Below are 19,342 nucleotides of genomic sequence, written 5' to 3' on the forward strand. Positions count from 1 at the left end.
TGTAAGGAATCTGTGAAAATAGTGTATATTAGGAGTGCTGGTTACATCCATTTTTCCAACATTTGTAGAAGACTTTCTCTGTCAGGATACCTCTCTGAACAGTGACTAAAGCACAATTAAATCAATTCTCAAAGAGAATGCATTTGTTTGTACTTAATTTCAAGTTATTATCCAAAACTAGAGGGCCAGAAAAAAGTAAGGGAAATCGACTCAAAGAACTTATCTAAGATATTGTTACTTGATTCAGGTGTATAAGACATGGTTTACGTATAATTATCACCTCAATTTTAAATTTTTTCTTATTTTTGAGTTAAAAATGGATAATTTGTCACCAATTATAACCAATATATTAACATAATGTTACTTCCTGATAATTCTGAGACGTCAGGGTAAAAGTAAGAATAAAAACAAAAATACATACTTACCACATTAAGTTTTTTCTGTTGAGCTCTTTTACACGTTTTTGTTGTATGCTTACTGTTAATATCCAAAATTTTCCGATTAAAATGAAATCAGTAGCCTTTTCTGGTGTCAGAAAAACTTCACAAATCTTTTCTTACTGCCTCCCAAGTATTCCATTGAATGGTTTACTAGGTGAACAGTTCACACACTTCCTTTTATCTTTTTCAGAGGGACATGAGCCTGATTTTTAAGAGCTTGAACCTTCTGTACAACAATGACAAAAGTTCATCAATTCTGTACAGTCTGCTATTGTTTAGAAATGTTTTTCAGTACCCTTCTTTCTCTGTTTCTTCCTTTTTTAAAAAAACAATGATAGTATCTATGAAGTGTGTGCTGAACAGGGTTAGCTGTACCTTGTACCTCTGGACACCTTCTGTCCATCAGCCTGGATTGGCATAGACCCAACTGGCTTACAAATAAGAGGCTTCCACAGGTCTGACCACTAAGGAGAAGCACGTCTACTCACTTTGCAATTGGGAGGAACCTTGAGGATTGCTTTTGAGTTCTGGTGGAGGTTACATCTGCTCTCTGGATACCTGGCGCAAGAGGATTCTTCATAAATGTTGCATGTGCAGGGAAGCCCATGCACTTATGTGGGGACCAGGTGCCCTTTAGGTTTGTGTTGCCATTGGTTGGTCTCTTGGGCTCCAAGATTGTTTGTTCCTTTCCAAACTCCCAGCTTGTTTCTTATGATGGCAGCCACAGCCACGAAGGGAGCACAGGAGTTCTGAACATAAACAGGCATTACCTGAGAGCATGTGGGTGTAAGAGTGTTTGACCTATAAAAATCAGAAGATCTCTTAGAATTTCACAGATGAGCACCATCTCGTTGAAATGGACTTGGGTGGTGATCAGTCCAGCATCAGTTTGTATATCGGGACTCTTGTGTGTGGTTCAAATGTTAGAATCATGTTTATTTCAGTGTAAGGTTATGTCTTGCCATTGTTGCAGTGAAATGTGTGAGAACAGCGTGTAAAAAGGATCAGAGCAGATAGTGCTTACCTGTGTTTGTGTGCAAATAGCAGTAGTGGAATGGGTCAAGGCTAGGATAAGTTTGCTTATTCCGATATACTGGGATTTTCTAAAAAACTGTTTTAGAAACCATATACTACTTTGAAACAGCAGTAGGCAGAATAATACCAAATTGTGATGCAGTCATCAAGAAAACCATGTTTGTAATAAGGTTAATTAAATTTGCCACAATCTTGAGACAAGCATCCTGTAAGTGTGCCAGTAAATCTGGTCTTGCTTTATCAAACTGAAGGGCAGCCCCTCCTCCTCCCAGGATGAGCAGCTCATTGCCAAAGGACACATGCAGGCGGGCAACAATAACTAATACGTTATGAGAGCTTAGACAAGTTTAAATAGGATTCGTCTCGGCATTGAAGGGCAAATTGGAAGAAATTTCTTTGTCTGCTTGTGATGCCGGTATATTGAAAGCACAATGGGAGGTTTGGTGGAAGCAACAAAGGTTGCAGTGATGGCCTGCTGTTTGGAGCAAGCATCATGGCTCCAGCAATGGTCTGGACATCTGCTAACAACAGCCATTTCTTGTCAGGTTCTGCCCCACACAGGGCCCGAGAATGCTGTGTTGTTTAACTCATCAGAATCTTTGAGCTGTAGCATGCTCTACATCAAGAATGTTTATGTAATAAAACAGAGCTAATTAAACATTTCAAAGGGAAACATTATTTTAACACTAATTAGATATGATTACAGTTCTTTTTTTTTTTCTATGCCAGTGCTGAACAGCAATAAAGCATTCATTTTGCTTCCTTTGCTCCATGTTGTAAGAAGCTCTTAGTAAATAAGGCCCTGCTCACCTACCTTGGGGTGCTTACACCTGGATGTATTCATCCACTTGAACAGGCTTTAAACACGAGAATGCAGTTTCCGGCAGTGGATCACACAGCTCATGCTGGAGGACAAGATTGTTCACTTAGATTCTGGGATAGCCTATTTTTGGGAGACACCTTAAAGATGTGTTCTCAGGTCTACAAAAGTAAACAGCATCTCCTATTTCTGCTCAGCTCACAGGTGGACAACTCTGTGCCATTGGGCCTCAGAGGTCAGGAGACAGGGAAGGTTGGGCAAGCTGTACAGATGACTCACAGACCGTGCCTTCTGGGAACAGCCCTTTCAGAGCTGTGGCAAGTACTTAGGCTCAAGGTCATTGGAATCCACCTGATGAAAACTTACAGACTGTGCATGAAAGCCATGCTAGATTTCGTAATAAACAGACACAAGAACTCTTTAACCAATGACATTTGATTGGCTGTAATTTACTTAAAAGTAATCAATGAATAAAAAAATGTTTCAACTCTCAACAAAAAAGTAGTCTTACTCCAGACATATGTCAATTTCCATTTTTATTTATACACATGGTATATAAATTAAAGTGTAAAAAAATTCACAGAGATTCCGGATGAGGCTTCTAGGACAAGAGCCTGTATTTATAGAAAACAATTGAACGGCTTTCAGTGATAAAGGTTTTAAATGCCTGAATTCCCTTAAAAAATTTCAGAGGAACAAGACTTTTTAAAAATTTTCTTCAAAGCTATTTGTGATTAAGTATAAAGCGTAGAGGAATATGCAGCCAACAGTGTTACGATAGGATGAATGTATTTAATTTTATGTGTTCTTCTGAAACAATGAGCCTTTTTTTGTAAACTTTTTGCCTCAAACTTCATGAAATCTTACTTTCCTGAAAGAGAGAAATCCTCCACACACTGGTTCTCTGCAGTGCTAATTAAAAAGAACTTCAATGGGAAGTTTCTTTCTTCCACTTCCAACCCAAGCTTGAGGGCATAGCAGTAGCTGCAAAGTATATTGTGTTCATTTTGCTTTTGGAGTAGTTCAGGAAGGACTGGCTCCCTAAACATTGAACAGCTAATATGATGCCCTCAGGATATTGCTGTCACATCTAGATTTGTTCAAGACAAAACAAAACAACAAATCATCATCATCATCGCTCTTGCTTTCATCACCATCAAATAAAATTTCAATAAATACGGAAGAGAACTTTCCTCAACTGGAATTGAAATTATGGCTGTGAGGTTATCAGTACACCCAAATAAATAATAGATAATACATTAATTTATTATGGATTACGTTGAAGTTTTATAAAATTCCAGAAACTGTATGGGATTTTTTTTTCATAAAAGAAATATCTTTGATATGTACCACGCTAGATACTTCTACAGTTTTGGAAAAGGATACTAAAGGAGGAGAATGAAAATATTTAGTAAATCAAATGGTTCCTCTCCCACCTCCGATGTGGTGTCATTCCCAACTATCTCATGACTATTAATATTCTTGTTTCCCTCCCGGCCCTGTTCTCCTTTGACATTTACACTGAATGCTTCAATGGATCTTAGCATTTTTGCTCTGTGGATGATATTCAATGCTTTGCCTGCTGTCCAGTTGACGCCACTTCTCTACAGATGCTCAACACCTCATTCAAGACTTAGCTGTACAAGTATTTGTCCTTTCTAAATCTACATGAATGTAGGTCATTCCTAGGCCATGTTCCTGAAACAAAGCCAATACCTTTGTTAATCATTTGCTAAAATAACTTCCTTTCCAGGGGCATCTTTTTTCCACCAGCCCTGAATGGACTGTGTTTTTTTATTATTATTACTATTATTATTATTATTATTATTATTATACTTTAAATTTATTTTTGATGGTGTTTACATAGTTGATCAGGGTGGGAAGGGCTGAGGGTCAGGGGAAAGCGGGTGAGACCATTGTTTCCAAAATTTCTTTTTCCTCCTTGTGTATCTGTGGGGAGGGGGGAGACAAGTAGAGAAGCCACACCCATCCTCCGAACCGCACTCGTACCCAGAGTCAACCCAGGGTCCCTTGTGTAGAGCATGCTCCGAGGGATCTGCTTTAGGGGTTTCAATAGTTCTGAAATGCTGTTTATCTCGAGAACTCAGCAATAAGAAAATCTTGCACTTGTCAGGTGGTTTTGCAGTCTAGCTTGACAGGGCTTACCCCCAGTCCCAGCGCTTGCCAACTGATGCTGCGGCAAAGCTCTACTAGCCTGCATTTACTCTGGCTCACACATGCACCAGTGGATACAGTTGGTTAACCCAGCCTGGCTCTCAACACCACCAGCCCCTCCCCGCCCCAAGTTAACATGCAGGCCACCAGGTGTTGTAGCCCTGCCCAGCCTGGTCTGCCCCCAGTCCCAGTTCCCACGCTTGACAGTTGGAGCAACTGCCCCAGCCTGCCCCCACTCCAGACCTGACCCACTTACATGTCGGTGGGTATGGTAATCTGGTCTGGTCTGGGATGCTGCTTGCTTTGGTTCTTGTGTTCACCTGCAGGGAATGTTTCTTGATGTGTTACCCAAGCTCCTCTATTAGGTTTCCTCTCAGTTGCAAATCTCATATATACGGGTGGGTCCTCAGCTCAGGCTGACTTAGTCCACCTCCTGTCTCAGCAGGAACAGTGTCTTGAACCAACTGGCCAACACTCATTCTGGTTCTTGCTGTTGGGTGCTACAGTCCAGCCACACCTGGTCCATGCCCTGGCACAGCTCTTACATGGTTCAGCGGGAGCCAAGACCTAACCCAGCCTGTCCTATACTCTCACTGACTCTCAAAGCACCAGCAGGTGCTGGATTTAGCCCAGTCTGGCGGCTCAGCAGACCCAGTCCATACACATGCCGAAGGATGGTACAGCCATGTCTACCCTATTTGGGCTCTCGTGCTCACCATGGGAACCACAACCCAGCCAGGGTACCACAAGGACTGTGTTCTAATGAAGACATTTTCCATGTCTAGGAAATAATTAAGCCTTTATTTTAATTAGTGTTTTTGCTTCGTGTAAGTTTATTGTTGATCCTTTTTTGCCTCGCCTTTCTTGGTTTCTAATACCATGTTAAGCCAGGTTATTTTCTGTCTTTGCAGCTGTTCTACCTAAATATCCTCTTCCCTGTCCTTCTCTTAAATGATAATTCTCTTGTGGCTTCTTTCTTTCTCCTTTGCCAGCTTTGAGTAGCTTCACTGAGATCAATGGCGTCGATTGTCCATTATTCATTAGAGGCTGGTATTGTAGCACCGCAGAGTAAGCTGACTCCTGTGACACCAGCAACCATTATCAGCACGGATTCAGATCCCAGCTTCTCCAAGCTGACTCCCTGCTCATCTGCCTGAAAGAGTATTGGAAGATGACTGAGGACTTAGGTCTCTGCCACGTTGAGAAAGAACCGCACGGAGCTTTGGGCTCTGGCTTCAGCCTGACACAGCCTTGGCTGTTGTGGCCATTGGAAGGCTGAAGCAGTGTACAGAAGCAGGTGCAACTTTCTCTTCCTTTCTCCCTCTCTTCCTCTCTTTCCTTATCTGTCTTCATGTATTCTAAGTAAATAAATAAGTTATGTAATTTTTAAAAAATTTTATTATTATTGGAAAGCCGGATATACAGAGAGAAGGAGAGACAGAGAGAAAGATCTTCCATCCGATGATTCACTCCCCAAGTGACCCTCCACAGCCAGTGCTGCGCCGATCCGAAGCCAGGAGCCAGGAACCTCCTCCAGGTCTCCCATGCGGGTGCAGGATCCCAAAGTTTTGGGCCATCCTCAACTGCTTTCCCAGGCCACAAGCAGGGAGCTGGATGGGAAGCGGAGCTGCCGGGATTAGAACCGGCGCCCATATGGGATCCCGGGGCTTTCAAGGTGAGGACTTTTAGCCGCTAGGCCACGCCGCCAGGCCCAGTTATGTCATTTTCAAACAAACTCATCTAACTGCTTATTTAGTATCTTCACTGGAAGCTATCACAGCTTGATTTCACATCTCTAGATTTATATTATTTTCACCAGCCCAACCAAAATCAGTTCTTCTTTGTGTAAACTAGCATGTTGTGAGAATAAAATTAGTACTTTTACAGTTAGATGTGGCAGGTCCTTAGAGTCTTAGATTCCTCCTTACACAGATGTTCATTGAGGGGGTGGTATTTGGGACAGCTGTTAAGGTGCTGATTTAGAGGTCTGCATCCCATCTTGGAGTGCCTCAGTTGGAGTCCTGTTTCCTGTTATGGGCCCTTGGGGATAAAAGGTGAGAGCTGAAGTAGTTGGATTCCTGTCACCCAGTTGGAGCTTTTGGCTGCTAGCTTCAGTTCCTGCCTAACCCAGTTACAGCCAGCTTGAGTCACTGAGAGATTTTTATCTTAAATACATGTCCATTTTAAATGATTAATTTAAAATTGAGAGACAAATGCAAAAATGCAAATATTGATTTAGCACTTATTGTCACACAAGCATCTTCTTAGGTATGGAGAATACAATAGTAGAGAAATCCAACAAAATTCATGTTTATAAGAAGTACACATGAAGACAAAATAAATAATATACACATTGCATAATAAATGTATGACAGGTGTGTTGAGACATATAATATGCAGAAATAATGTATGCAACTTTTATAAGTATTGACATGTATTTGGATCCTGACACCAGAATAATCAAAATAGGGAGCATATCCATTATCTCCAGAAGTTTCTCATACCAGTGTTTGTTTTCTGTTACTATATATTAGTTTGCCTTTTTTAGAATTTTATGAAAATGTGACCGTACAAATTTTATCTTTTTAGCAAGGATTTGAGTTTTTCACTCAACATAATTATGTAAAATAACCAATGATATTGAGCAAGTCAATGGAATAGTCCCTACTTAAGCTGAATACAATTGGACGTGTATATGCAGTATGTTTATTCATTTGTTTGCAAATACTTGGAGTGTTCCAATTTGGCTAGTAACAATGAGGCAGCAATGAATATTTGTGTGTGCATTTTTATGGCCATGATCTCTAGCATACCTTGAAGAAATATGACTGGATTATAGGGAGGACAAAATGACAAGATTTTAAGAAACTACCACTGCTTATTCATCAGCAGTATGCGATAGTTTTAGGTCATTTACATCCTGGGCACCATTTGCTATGGTGGGTCCTTTTAATTATTGTCATTCTAATGGACATATTTTATGTTTCTCTGTGGTTTTAATTTGTTTGCTCAATAATAGATGCTGAGAATTTTGTACTTATTTTCTACCACCATGTCATCTTCATTGAAGCGTGTATACAAATCTCTTGCCCTTTCATAAATTTGTTACTTTTAAATACTGATTCTTGAGAGTCTTTGTCACATTAAGATACAAACTAAATATCTATATATGACTTGCAGATATTTCCTGTAGCCATGTCCAAACTGCTCAAGCAAAGAAGAAAGTTGTGGTGTTTTGTTACACAGAAGGGTTCTCTAACAATAATGTATGTATATATTTTTCAGAACAAAAACCAGCAGAAAGGATTTCTAGCGTTTTTACCATGAAGCAAAAATAAGTGTTTGAGGAAACAGACACATTTATCCTGACTTGAACATTATTCTCTTTTTTTTTAAAGATTTTATTCATTTTATTACAGCCAGATATACAGAGAGGAGGAAAGACAGAGAGGAAGATCTTGCATCCAATGATTCACTCCCAAGTGATCACAATGGATGGAGCTGCACCGATCCAAAACCAGGAGCCAGGAACCTCTTTCGGGTCTCCCACGCAGGTGCAGGGTCCCAAGGCTTTGGGCCGTCCTCAGCTGCTTTCCCAGGCCACAATCAGGGAGCTGGATGGGAAGTGGAGCTGCCAGGATTAGAACCGGCGCCCATATGGGATCCCGGGGCTTTCAAGGCGAGGACTTTTAGCCGCTAGGCCACGCCGCCGGGCCCAAACATTATTCTCTCTTGATCTCAGTTCTTCTAAAAAGCCTTGTGGAATTGGGGTCATGTTGGAATGGCTGCTTGTAATCTACTGAATGATATGGAGAGATACGACATGTTAACAATACTCTTGTCCCTTTATCTGGCACATTGCAAATATTCTAGATAGGATAGTGGGCCTCGGAAATGCGTTTTGCTCCATCTGTTGCTGTGATCACTTGTTTATTTTTAAATAGTTTGACCATTTTTTCAACTAGTAAAACAACATGCTTTTTCTAAAATAATATAACTGAATGTATTTTTTTAAAAATCGTTTTCTTAACTTGTGCCCTAAGAAAGCAATGGAGGAGGGTGGTCCAGGGCCTCGGGACCCTGCGTCTGTGTGGGAGACCCAGCTGAAGCTCCTGGTTCCTGGGTTTAGATAGGCTCACCTCCAGCCATTGCAACTCCTTGGGGAGCAGACGAAAGATCTTTCTGTATCTCCTTTTCTCTATAGATCTATCTTTCCAATAAAAATGAATGAATCTTTAAACATAATTTTTTAGATAGTTTGAGTGATATTGGTCTGGTTAGTCTCAGGCTTCATTAAGATGACCTGAGACGTATTCCTTTCATTTCAACTTTGTAGAAGAATGTGTAGAAATTGTTACTTCTGGGCCAGGCATGGTCATCTAGCATCCTTTGAATGTATTAGGATCCCATATGGGCATGGGTCCATATCCCGGCTGCTCTACTTCCCATCCAGCTCCCTGCTTGTCACCTGGGAAAGCAATAGAGGACAGCCCAAGGGGTCGTGACCCTGAATATATGTAGGAGACCCAGAAGAAACTTCTGGTTGCTGGCTTCAGATTGGCTCAGTTTCCACCTGTTGCAACCATGTGGGGAGTTAATCAGCGGATGGATCTTCCTCTCTGTCTCTCCATTTTGTAAATCTGACCAATTTTTTAAAAAATGAAAAGAAATTGTTTTTACACTCTTACATTATTGGTAGGATTTACCAATGAAACAATGTGTGCTTTCATGTTGTCTTTTTAACTACAATCTCATTTTAATAACAGGCATAAAGCTGCTTATGCTGTATTAGTTGTAGAGAATTGGAGATTTGTATCTTTTCGTGCTCATCTCTCCTTGGTTTAAGTTGTCAAGTTTATGAAGTTAATCACATTATTACCTAATTATCATTTCAAATCTGCAGAATTTCTGATGATTGTACTTCTTTCATTTCTCATCTATGTCATGTTTATAGTCTGTCTTCCTCTCTTTTCTGACCAAACTGACCAGTTGCTTATCAATATTATTGATCGTGTCAAAGGACTAGATTTCCTTTCCTAAAAGTTTGTTAATTTTTTGTTTTTCACTTCATTGAGTCTATTTACTTCATTGTTCATTCTTATTATGACCTCACATTTGTGTGTGTGTGTGTGTGTGTGTGTGCATGTGTGTTTGTATAAGTTCTTAAGGCGTAAACTTATTATCGCTGTGCTGTGTAACAGCATTCCTATAAATGCAGAGATATGCATTAGGAGCTTTGCATTTCTTTTATAAGAATCTCACCAATTTTGATATTCTGTGTTTCAATTTTCATTCAGTTATAAATACTTTGTAAGTGGCCTTTTGAGTTTGTCTTTGAGTCTCAGATGTTTATAAAAGTGGTTCTTATTTTCAGTGTATGTGGGGCTGTTCTGTATACCATGCTGTCATTGATTTCTAATGCTGTTGTATTGCAGGAACTTAACACATGGGCACTTGAATCATTTTAAATTCATTAAGGCTTGTCTTACGAATTATGGACCCTCTTTAAATACCTCATGCAAATCTGGGAAGAAGATAGAGTACAGTTGGGTGGATTTGTTTCCGAATTTTTAGTGTCCTGGCAAGGAGCTGTGAGACAGTTTGAAGTGCTTCTAGTTGAGGGGTCACTTGCATAGTCTACCTTTCAATGTTTTATTCTTTGCAAACAACACACTTAATTCAAATTTTGTCACTTAACTCACACAGTAATTCACACATTCACTAAGTCTCTCATCATTCCCTTATTCAGTGGTCCCATGAAACTCTTAATCTCAGGTGGGAGAGCATGTCCTGAGCCCTTCAGGCTCACTTACCTTAGGGTTCCTGGAAAGAGTATGAGAGAAGGCCAGAGGAGAGGCGGTCATCTCCCAGACGAGGGTGGCGATAGAGTGGTGCTCAACTCTCCGGCCTGAGACAGAACTGCTTGTGAGCAATTTGCCTGCTCAGCTGAACCCCTTACACCCACAGGGACTCCAGCTCTTCTTCGGCTTCTCTTGTGTCTCACCCTTACAGATCAGTTGGGGGCAGAAAGAGAGGATGAACATGATCTTGTTTCCCACACCTTACAAACTCATCCTAGTTCACAAACAAGTTCTGACATTTTGTTCTGCTCGTCACACCCAGCACCCTCATGACCTCCCCCTGCCTGTTGAAACCTTGGCTGCTCGCAAGGGTTACAGTGATGATGCATGGCTTCATATTGCAGATCTGCTATTGCTGAAATCCCTGTGTTGAGTTCTGGATCAATTTTTAAGTGATGAATTTTTCCTCCAATTGTCAGTCACCCTGCTTCTCATGGGTTACCAGGCTTTGTAAAGTTTATCTTATCGGATGCTCCAATTTTGGTACTTCTGTAAATATTCTTGAATTGTGTGCTGGGACTCAGTCCACAGAAGAAAGCCTTTGGCTCTTGATTTTATTATTTGTTACTTAAGACCAAAGCAGCATTTATTCTGGGGCTAATTATTTGCTGCAACGTAACCATAACACTGCTGAGTGCTCTGACACAGCTTCCTGAATTGTTTGTTTTTCTGTTGTGGCTGCTGGAAACGGGTTTTATTCGCCGCCTGCCACCTCAGGTTCTCTTTGGTGATTCTTCTCCCGGTCATGGGCAGTCTCCTTACAGGCAGTAATCGGAATTCTGTGTGCTTAAGGTGCCTTCCACAGGTGGCCCCAACACTCTGCCAAGTGTCCTCTCGTCATTTGTCCTACAAGCCCCTGCTGCCCTTCTCTGGGGCTTGTTGTTGGCTTTGTGTGCTCTGCCCATCGCTCCTCCTGAATTACCAGCCACAAAGTGAGAAGTGTCTCAGACAGTAACCCCGGGGGGCAATCCTTGAGGTCATCTGACTTGTTCCCCTGATTCTGAGGGGTCGCTGCTCTCCGTGATGTCTAGTATGTCCCAAAGCATTGTTTTTAAAAATTCTTTCAAGTGGACTTATTTTGTCCATGTTCATGTGCTTCACATAGGACAATGCATTAAGTGCCTGTTACTCCTGCTAATTCAAAAGAAACAGTGAAGAACAAAGTGAAATAGCCAAGTGGATGGGAAAAGTGAGGATGAGAATCAGAATTTATTGAGGTTTGTCAAAGATAAAAGGATCTTTCTCAAACATCCACCCCACCATTATAAAGAAGAAAGGAATAAAAAAGGATAGATTGCCAATTTGCCATTATAGTACTGGCCACAAACATTTTTTTCAATATAGTCTGTAACACTTACCATTACCCAAACCTTACTCATCATTAGAGACACGACATCTAGTTATGGAAATCAAAGCTAAGGTCTCCATTCCAGATCCCTTGGAGGAATCAGTGCTTCACAGATCTTCCAGCTGAGTTAAATCCCAAGAGATGGGCTGCTGGGTGGTGGATGTGATTTTTTTTCTGAATCTGGAAAAAAAAAAGGTTGTATTTGTTCATAAAAGTATTTCCTGGTCCAAAAAGGAAAAGGTAGGAAAAGGAGAAATTTTCTGTTTCAGAGTTTTGTGTGACTGTAGAGAGAGCTCCTGCCAACTTTCACAGATCCTCTTTAATTCACAAAACCCGTAGCACTTAAATACAAATATGATGCAACTGTCATGAATTCAGCAGCTGGATGCTAACACTTTCCTTTCCCATGCCCCTCAAAGTATACCGACTGGTCTTTAATCATATTGCAAACCCCAGTAACCTCAAATTTCAGTGTCACCTGTTTAGGTTGTTGCTAGAAATCTGGGCATGTGTCACATTGATACAGTCATATAAATAATCAACAATCGAACAGAGTAGTTTATAGGATTTGAGAGAGAAATAGTCTGTTGTTCCAACTGGAATTCTGAGTGGCAAGAGACTGTTTTCTCCTTTGACCTGGGCAGAGGACTGCTAGAGGATCATGGCAACAATTTACAAGAGCCCCTATGGGGAACAGTCAGGGTTTAGAGTCTAGGATTCTGCGAGTCTTCCTGCCCTTCGTGCTTTTCCTGAGCTCCTGGAGCTTACTCTCAGGAACTCCATCTCCCGTTCCCCAAGTGAGGTGCCAGTGCCGTTTCCCCTTCACATATCTTGCTGGCCGTTTTTTTTTTCCTTCATGTAAGACCACTTTGTAACACTTTGGATATTTATATGTTTCACCTGCTAAACCATTTTAACAGCAGCCTTGATTGAGTCATGGAAGAAGAGATGTACGTACAGGCTTTAAAAAAACCACTCCTTTTATATGCTGTGTTTTTCAGCTGTTGAAGAAAGGATTGCAGAAAGGCGTAGAGTCATTTCATGAAGTTTTGAGAAGGTAGGTGTGTGGTTTTTTTTCCAGAATGTTCTCATGGTTTTATATTTGTTCTTCCTCAAATCACCTTGGAATGCCTAATGCATAAGCTTTCACATTTTTTCCTGAAACTTTTAAGAATTACTTGTTTTTAAGAAATCATCATTATTCATATATGTGACCTGAAGGAAATACTGGTGTGTGCTAGTTGAAATGTATGGCTATGTGTTTCAGTTTTTCCATAGCATGAATTGAAAATCCGGGGCTGGCTTCGTTTGCCCATCACCTTCAGTTTTCAAGAAGAGCTTTTTACTTCCATGTATGGAAGCTTTGGAGAAGTGTGACAGTTCTAACAGTTATTCTGAAAAAATTTTTCTAAGTTGCTAGACTTAACTTTTTGTCTCAGAAAAGTCTTAAATCATGGATTTATGTGGTAAACTGAGTAAGTATAAAATTCCCCAGGATTTGAAAGTGAGCTATAAAACAAATCTTTCCGTGGCATGAATTTCTCAATTGAGACACATCACGTGGATATAAATTATCTGACTCTGGTCCTTCACCCAGAGGGTACATCCACATGCTCCTTTTTTTCCTCAGTGAATTTTTAGAAATGTACACCTTTAATTTCATGAAATTTGTTGAAGTCACATTTCTCTTAATACTCGTGTGGGAGAATCCTTGGCCCACTCGTATAGATCCTTCACAACAACAAAAAGACTTTTCTCTGAATATGATTCCCTCTCCAATGCCCTGGTAATGTGCCTGTCCCATCCCTAACCCCCATAGCTTCCCATGGGGTTATTAAAATCTGTGTTATTAGAATCAGAAATGCCAGCTAGCAAGTGTGGAGCTGTACCATGAGGCCATCTATGACTGTTTCCTTCAGTACCGTGAAAAGCATAGTGTAGTTTTTATGCACCATGTTTCATTTTTACAGCTAGGGTAGCTCTAATTAGAGAAGTTAAGAAATAAGTTGTTACTCAGAAAAGATTCCCTAACAAACAGGATCTACCCGATCTCCCAGTTGTAGTTGGAAGGCTGGAGCACTTTCTGTTTAACGTAGAATCTAATGATGTGGCTTCATTGGATTCATTGGAATAACCTCGTGTGCTGCAGGTTGAGGCTGGGAGGTAACACATGGGGTGCTCTTAGCTTTTGGACCAGGAGCACCCTCAGGAACCTGGGTGGACCCAACCCTACTTCTGAACACCCCAGGTAGTTCCCCACAGGTTGGACTCCATGGGCTAAAAAGAATCACCCACTGAGCTGAATGTGAAATATAGGTTTCAAATACAGGCATGCAGAGAGCAAACATCCTTTAAGAGGTTGACAATTGCAGTATGTGTGTGTGTTTGTCTTTAAAAAGGAAATGGTAGAAACAACAAGATCGCAATGGCCTGCCTTTTTTTTTTTTTTTTTTTTGAAAAACCAACAAACAAAATACTATTTTGTGGTCTAACCACAGAAACAGGTCCCAAATACATTAAAATGTTTTATCCCATTATTTGTTTTGACCAATTGACCACAGTATTAAAAATTCAATCATGGAGCAGCTGACAAGTGCAGTTGCCTAATTTTATTTAAGAGTTTTTTTCCCTTTTTCCATTTTTCCATCCTGTTAACGCTGCTGCCTGTGCCCAGACAGTAATGGGCTTCTTGTATGCCCACGACTGTTATGATCATGTAAATTTATTGGTGCTTAGAAGAAGCGAGCTATTAAAACATTACAACAGCCATTACAGCCGGGCTCGTGTTGGCTTTCGCTCCCAATGAACATATGCTTCCGAGTGAATGCCTAAACTCTTATTTATGGATTTAATTTAATATGCGGAAAGAATTCAAAATTAAATTTTGTGTCTGCCTCCAGAGAGTGTCAGTGTATAATAACATGGTAATTTTTACACATCTTTATGAGAAATGGGAAAATTAATTCTTTCTGACAAGTTGTAATTATTCGACTTGGAACAGTTGCAGCTGAGCAGTTTGCATGCCTGTTGTCTGGTGTTTCGCAGTGTAAGGGGAAAACTCAGGGATGGAGATATATTGTGCATCTGAGAGTTCCTAATAGCTTCTGACATTTTAGCCTTGCATATTATCAGGGTGCTCTTTAAGGAGTCGAGGTATCATCTATTATGTTGCCTAGGACATACACAGTCGGAATTGCTAGAGCATCCTATAGCGCTTTTTAAAATGGAGGGAGATCTCTGGGATCACCCTGTACATGTCCATAGTTGAAAACTGATGTGACAAATTTTTATGTCTCTTAAGTATACCTATTATCATCTACGGTTTCACCTGCATTTGCTGAGAACAGAAGATCATTTTGTAGAAGTGGAGTTGTAGACCTATGTGTTTAAGTCTAAATGTGCTTAAAATGAAAATGTGCATGTTTACCTGCCTGACAAGCATTTCTCACTTCCAGTCCCTCCCTATACCAGTGTTTCTGAACAAAATGCCCACTCTGCTGCTCTTTGGGTTTCGTGTTTAAGTGTTCCCGAGGAAGTCGCAGTAACTTAACGCACGACTAAACCAAAACACCACTGGTTATGTTAGCAAAGCCAATATGGAACATGTTGTATGTGAAGTGATGGTACGCTGATTGACAGGCCAGCCTGTGGGGGAGTCGTGTCATCACTGTGTGTAGGATACGTATAGTACTGGCAAAATGAATGCAAGCCAGCGTGTAAGGATGTGTTAGCAGCTTCCTTTTGTGCCTTCATACCTGTGCTGGCGAGCTCTGCGATGCACAGATGATCATCCAGGGGGTGGGCCTCGGTTTACCGAGTGCGGACACTGAAGCTTACCAGCATGTTTTGGCATAGTCAGGTTTTGTTTAAAAATTCCAGTTAAGAGTCAAGTATGAAGTAGAGTGGTCCCTGAAGTGGCATGCTATGTTCGTTACACTTGTTAACGTTAGAGTGCCGCCAGGTTTCTCACTGGGCAGTTGTGTTCTACCCCATGCTTGGGCGTCTCTGGTTTTGTTAGGTTCAGGTTCTTTATTTTAATCTTGAACTTCCTCTCAGTGGGCTACTCTAAGAACAGCGGCTCTGAAGTCCTTCATTGACTGATTTTTCTAGGTCAACTTTTGCAGGTGAGTTCGATATTCTCCCTCCTTATTACATCAAGAAATAAAATATTTGTGCCCTGGAGACCCAAAGTATGGTAGTTTCTCAGGGTAATATTGTAAAGTCCTAGGAAAGCATGAAAGCTTGGAATAGTTCCACAAGCTCAGTGTAGGGAGTTGATCTTGGACCTGCCTACCCTCCTTCCTTGTTGAACCATGTGTGACACAACCTTAAGAGAAATTGCTCAGCTTAGATCAGTTATTTTACTTTATTAGGTCGCATATGTCATCTGTCGTTGTCAATAATGCCAGCATTTGTTCTGGTGTACGTTTACTTAACAGGTAGTATTTCAATAAGAAATTGACTTTAAAACTGGATGCTGCCTTGGTAGTGCAAATAGCATTCTTTATTGTGGAGATCTGTTGGGTTGCACATTTAGCTTAATGTTAAGATGCCACGTGCTGCATCAGAGAACATGGGCTTTGGTTATGGACTGTGGCTCCTATGGCTAGTTTTCTGCAAATGCAGACTTTGGTGGAGGGTGGGATTGGGGTCACAGTTAACGCCAGCTGTATGGGAGATCTAGATTGTGTTTCTGGATTGTGGCTGCAGCCGTAATTCAGCCATGCCTATTATGGGCATTTGAGGTGGGGATTGAACTACTGAGTGAAAACGCTCCGTGTCTCTTTCTTTCTCTGCCTCTGATATCAATGAAACATAAAAAAACCTAAATACCTGTTCTTCTGAAGTTAAGATACTTGAAAGTCACAGATCTAGAGCAGACATCTGGCATAGTAGTTAAGAGACCACTTAGGACATCTGCATCCTATATCAGGTCCTCCACTTCTGATCAAGCTTCCTGTTTATGTATACCCTGGGAGACAGTAGATTGGGGCTTAAAAACCTGGGCTTAAAAACCTGGGCTCCTGCTACCCATGTTGGAGACCTGAGCTGAATTCTTGTCGTCTGGCTTCAGCCTGCCCAGCTCTCGCTGTTCTAGAAAAATCGAGTGATCTGCCAGTGTTGACCCCTGGTACATAGTGATGATGATTCAAGTGATTGGGTTCCTGCCACCCATGCGGAAGACCTAGATTGAGTTCTTGGAACTGGCTCTTGGCTCTTGTGGGCATTTGTAGGTACTGATGAACCAGAAGATGGGAGTTTTTATTTTGTTTTTTTTCTTGCCCACACAGATTCTTTTATCTGTCCTTCTCTGCCTTTCAGATACAAAATTATTAAAAAGTCTAAAAAATGTAATGCAAGCAGACATAAAACTTGGGAAATAGAAGCAAAGACCCTTTCCAAGATGGGAGTTTGATGTAAAAGCAGCACTGACTTGGAATTTGGATAGGTTTTCTTAGGTATGCTTGGAGAGGACCACAGAGAAGCCCTGAGGGGTCACGCGTCTTTCCCACTCACCCCATAGGCACAAGGTGTAACTCCCATTTATTTACACCTGCGCTTGACCCAAGTCCTGCATACCAATCCTCAGCATCAGTCATCATTTGAGTACCTCTGTGGCAGACTCTCTAAGGGTGTTGCAACAAGTTTATGCACATGTAACCGGCCTTGTGATACAGCAGTCGAAACACTGCCTGCCACACCAGCATCCCCCATGGACATCGGCTTGTGTCTTGGCTGATGCACTTCTGATCCAACTGCCTGATAATGTCCTGGTAGAAACAGCCGAAGATGGCTCAGGTGCTTGGGTCCTTACCACCCATGTAGGAGATCTGGAAGAAACTCCAGATTTTACTGACTTTTCCCAGCCTGATTGGGAGTCAACTAATAGAGAAATGTCTTTCTCTGTCTCTGTGTGTAATCCTGACTTTCAGATAAAGAAATAATAAAATCTTTTATAAAAATTTGTGAATGGAATTAGTGAATTAACAAGTATTTTGGTGCAAAAAATCTTTCAAAATCCATAGGTAGTGTTTTCATAACACACATCTCCATTAACTTTTTGAAGACTTTGTATGCAAGAATTTCAAATTTTTTGAAATCCCAAATTATTTTTAATTTCTCTACAGGTTTGAATTATCCTTGTGTTATAGCTTTCTTTGTGCAGAGAAATCCCTTTAATTTCAGTGGAATGAAATAATTGCCAAGTTCACTCAGCAATGATAGTACTTAACCCCAGCACTCCGAGCAGTCCATCATTTCCTTTCCTGGGAGACATTCTGTCTCTGAGATAGCTTCAGGGGCCTGGTATATGGGTCTCCATCACCACCTGTCGAGACTCCCTGTTTCCCTGCATCCTTGAGGCTTCAAGAGTTCTCAGGATCCTGTCCCTCGGTGTGGCCCCACTCTCATTGTTCTGGTGCTTTGGATATTCTTCCTTTCCCCCTTGCACTGTTCCATGGGAACCCCTAGCTGAATCCCACTGGCACTATGTCAAATCCCTGTGTGTCTTCCCAGTCTCTTCATCCTTAAGAGAATGCTTTGCCATCCTCCAGGAAAGCTCTGAGTGAGCCACTACCTTCCTGGAATATCCTTAGTGGTTCCATATCATCTCCCAGATCCAGTCATTTCAGTTTCAGATGTCAGGCTGACTTCTAAGTTTACTCATGGACATATTTTGCACTGCTGATCCCTGAGCACTGGCCAGTTTTCCCAAGTTCTGTCACCCCTTCCTGCTGACTTCTCCTCTAAAGCCACCCGCCTTATGTGTCTTGTAGCCATCGTTCTTTTTAGGTCCTCTCCTATGAAGCTTCTCTTGTATGCATTACCGCACCTCATCCTGTATACCCTGTATACCTTCTCTGCGTGCTACTAGCATCTAGAGTGCTGTGTTTAGACCTATACTTGCTGCAGTTAGGAAGTACAGGGTTTATTCATATCTTGTATCTGTCTGTTTTATGTCTCTAAGATAGCAGGACCCTGGGAAAGCAAGGAATGCTACTGCTTCTGGTTATCTCTCCAGTACCTTCCACATGGTAGATAATTAATAATTACTTACTGAATGTTTAAAAATCCTCATCACCTGATGATGGCCAGGAACAAGGTTTCCATCTGACCAAATCATATTTATTGATTTAGCATGGGACCCTGGAATTACCTTGACAAGAGTTAGGAGTGAGCACATTGTGTGCAGTTGGCTTCCTGCTGGATTCCTCCTCCTGATTCAGAGGAAGGCCTGGCGATGGAGGGACATGCTCCAAATTGGATCATTGGAGCAGCTACAGAATGGATGCTGTCAGAGCGAAGGCCAGGGTGACCTAGCAGCACATGCTGAATCCTGGGGAGAAATGGAAATAGCAGAGCAGGTCTGGGGTGATGTTGGTGACAGAGTTCTGATGGCATTTTGCAACTGCTGTATGGCCTTTAAAACACTTTTTTATATCTTTTTTTTTTTTTTTGCTTTGCTCTGCTTCTGGCTTTTCCTGGCTTTTCTCCCCATCTGACTCAGGGAAAGGCTGTTTTTCATTCTGAGATGATTTTCACTATTTTAGTCCAAGAGACATTTTAAGTTTTACAAATAAATGAGTTTAGAAAGCACAGAGGAAGAGAAGGTAGTCTCCTCCTCATACCTCCCTGGGCCCGGCTAGATTGTAACTTAAGCAGT

At 41.2% G+C, this 19,342-nt stretch overlaps 1 protein-coding gene across 1 annotated transcript in view; it reads left to right on the forward strand.

The window, feature by feature from the left end:
- The first annotated feature begins 12,682 nt into the window (after positions 1-12,682).
- Positions 12,683-19,342, forward strand: part of SOX5 (SRY-box transcription factor 5) — a 569,607-nt gene continuing 562,947 nt past the window's right edge. The window contains exon 1 of the mRNA XM_058655909.1: positions 12,683-12,736. The gene's annotated coding sequence lies outside the window, so the exon portion shown is untranslated. The remainder of the gene's footprint in view (positions 12,737-19,342) is intronic.

Source organism: Ochotona princeps, chromosome 27 (assembly GCF_030435755.1).
Source record: "Ochotona princeps isolate mOchPri1 chromosome 27, mOchPri1.hap1, whole genome shotgun sequence".
NCBI lineage: Eukaryota > Metazoa > Chordata > Mammalia > Lagomorpha > Ochotonidae > Ochotona > Ochotona princeps.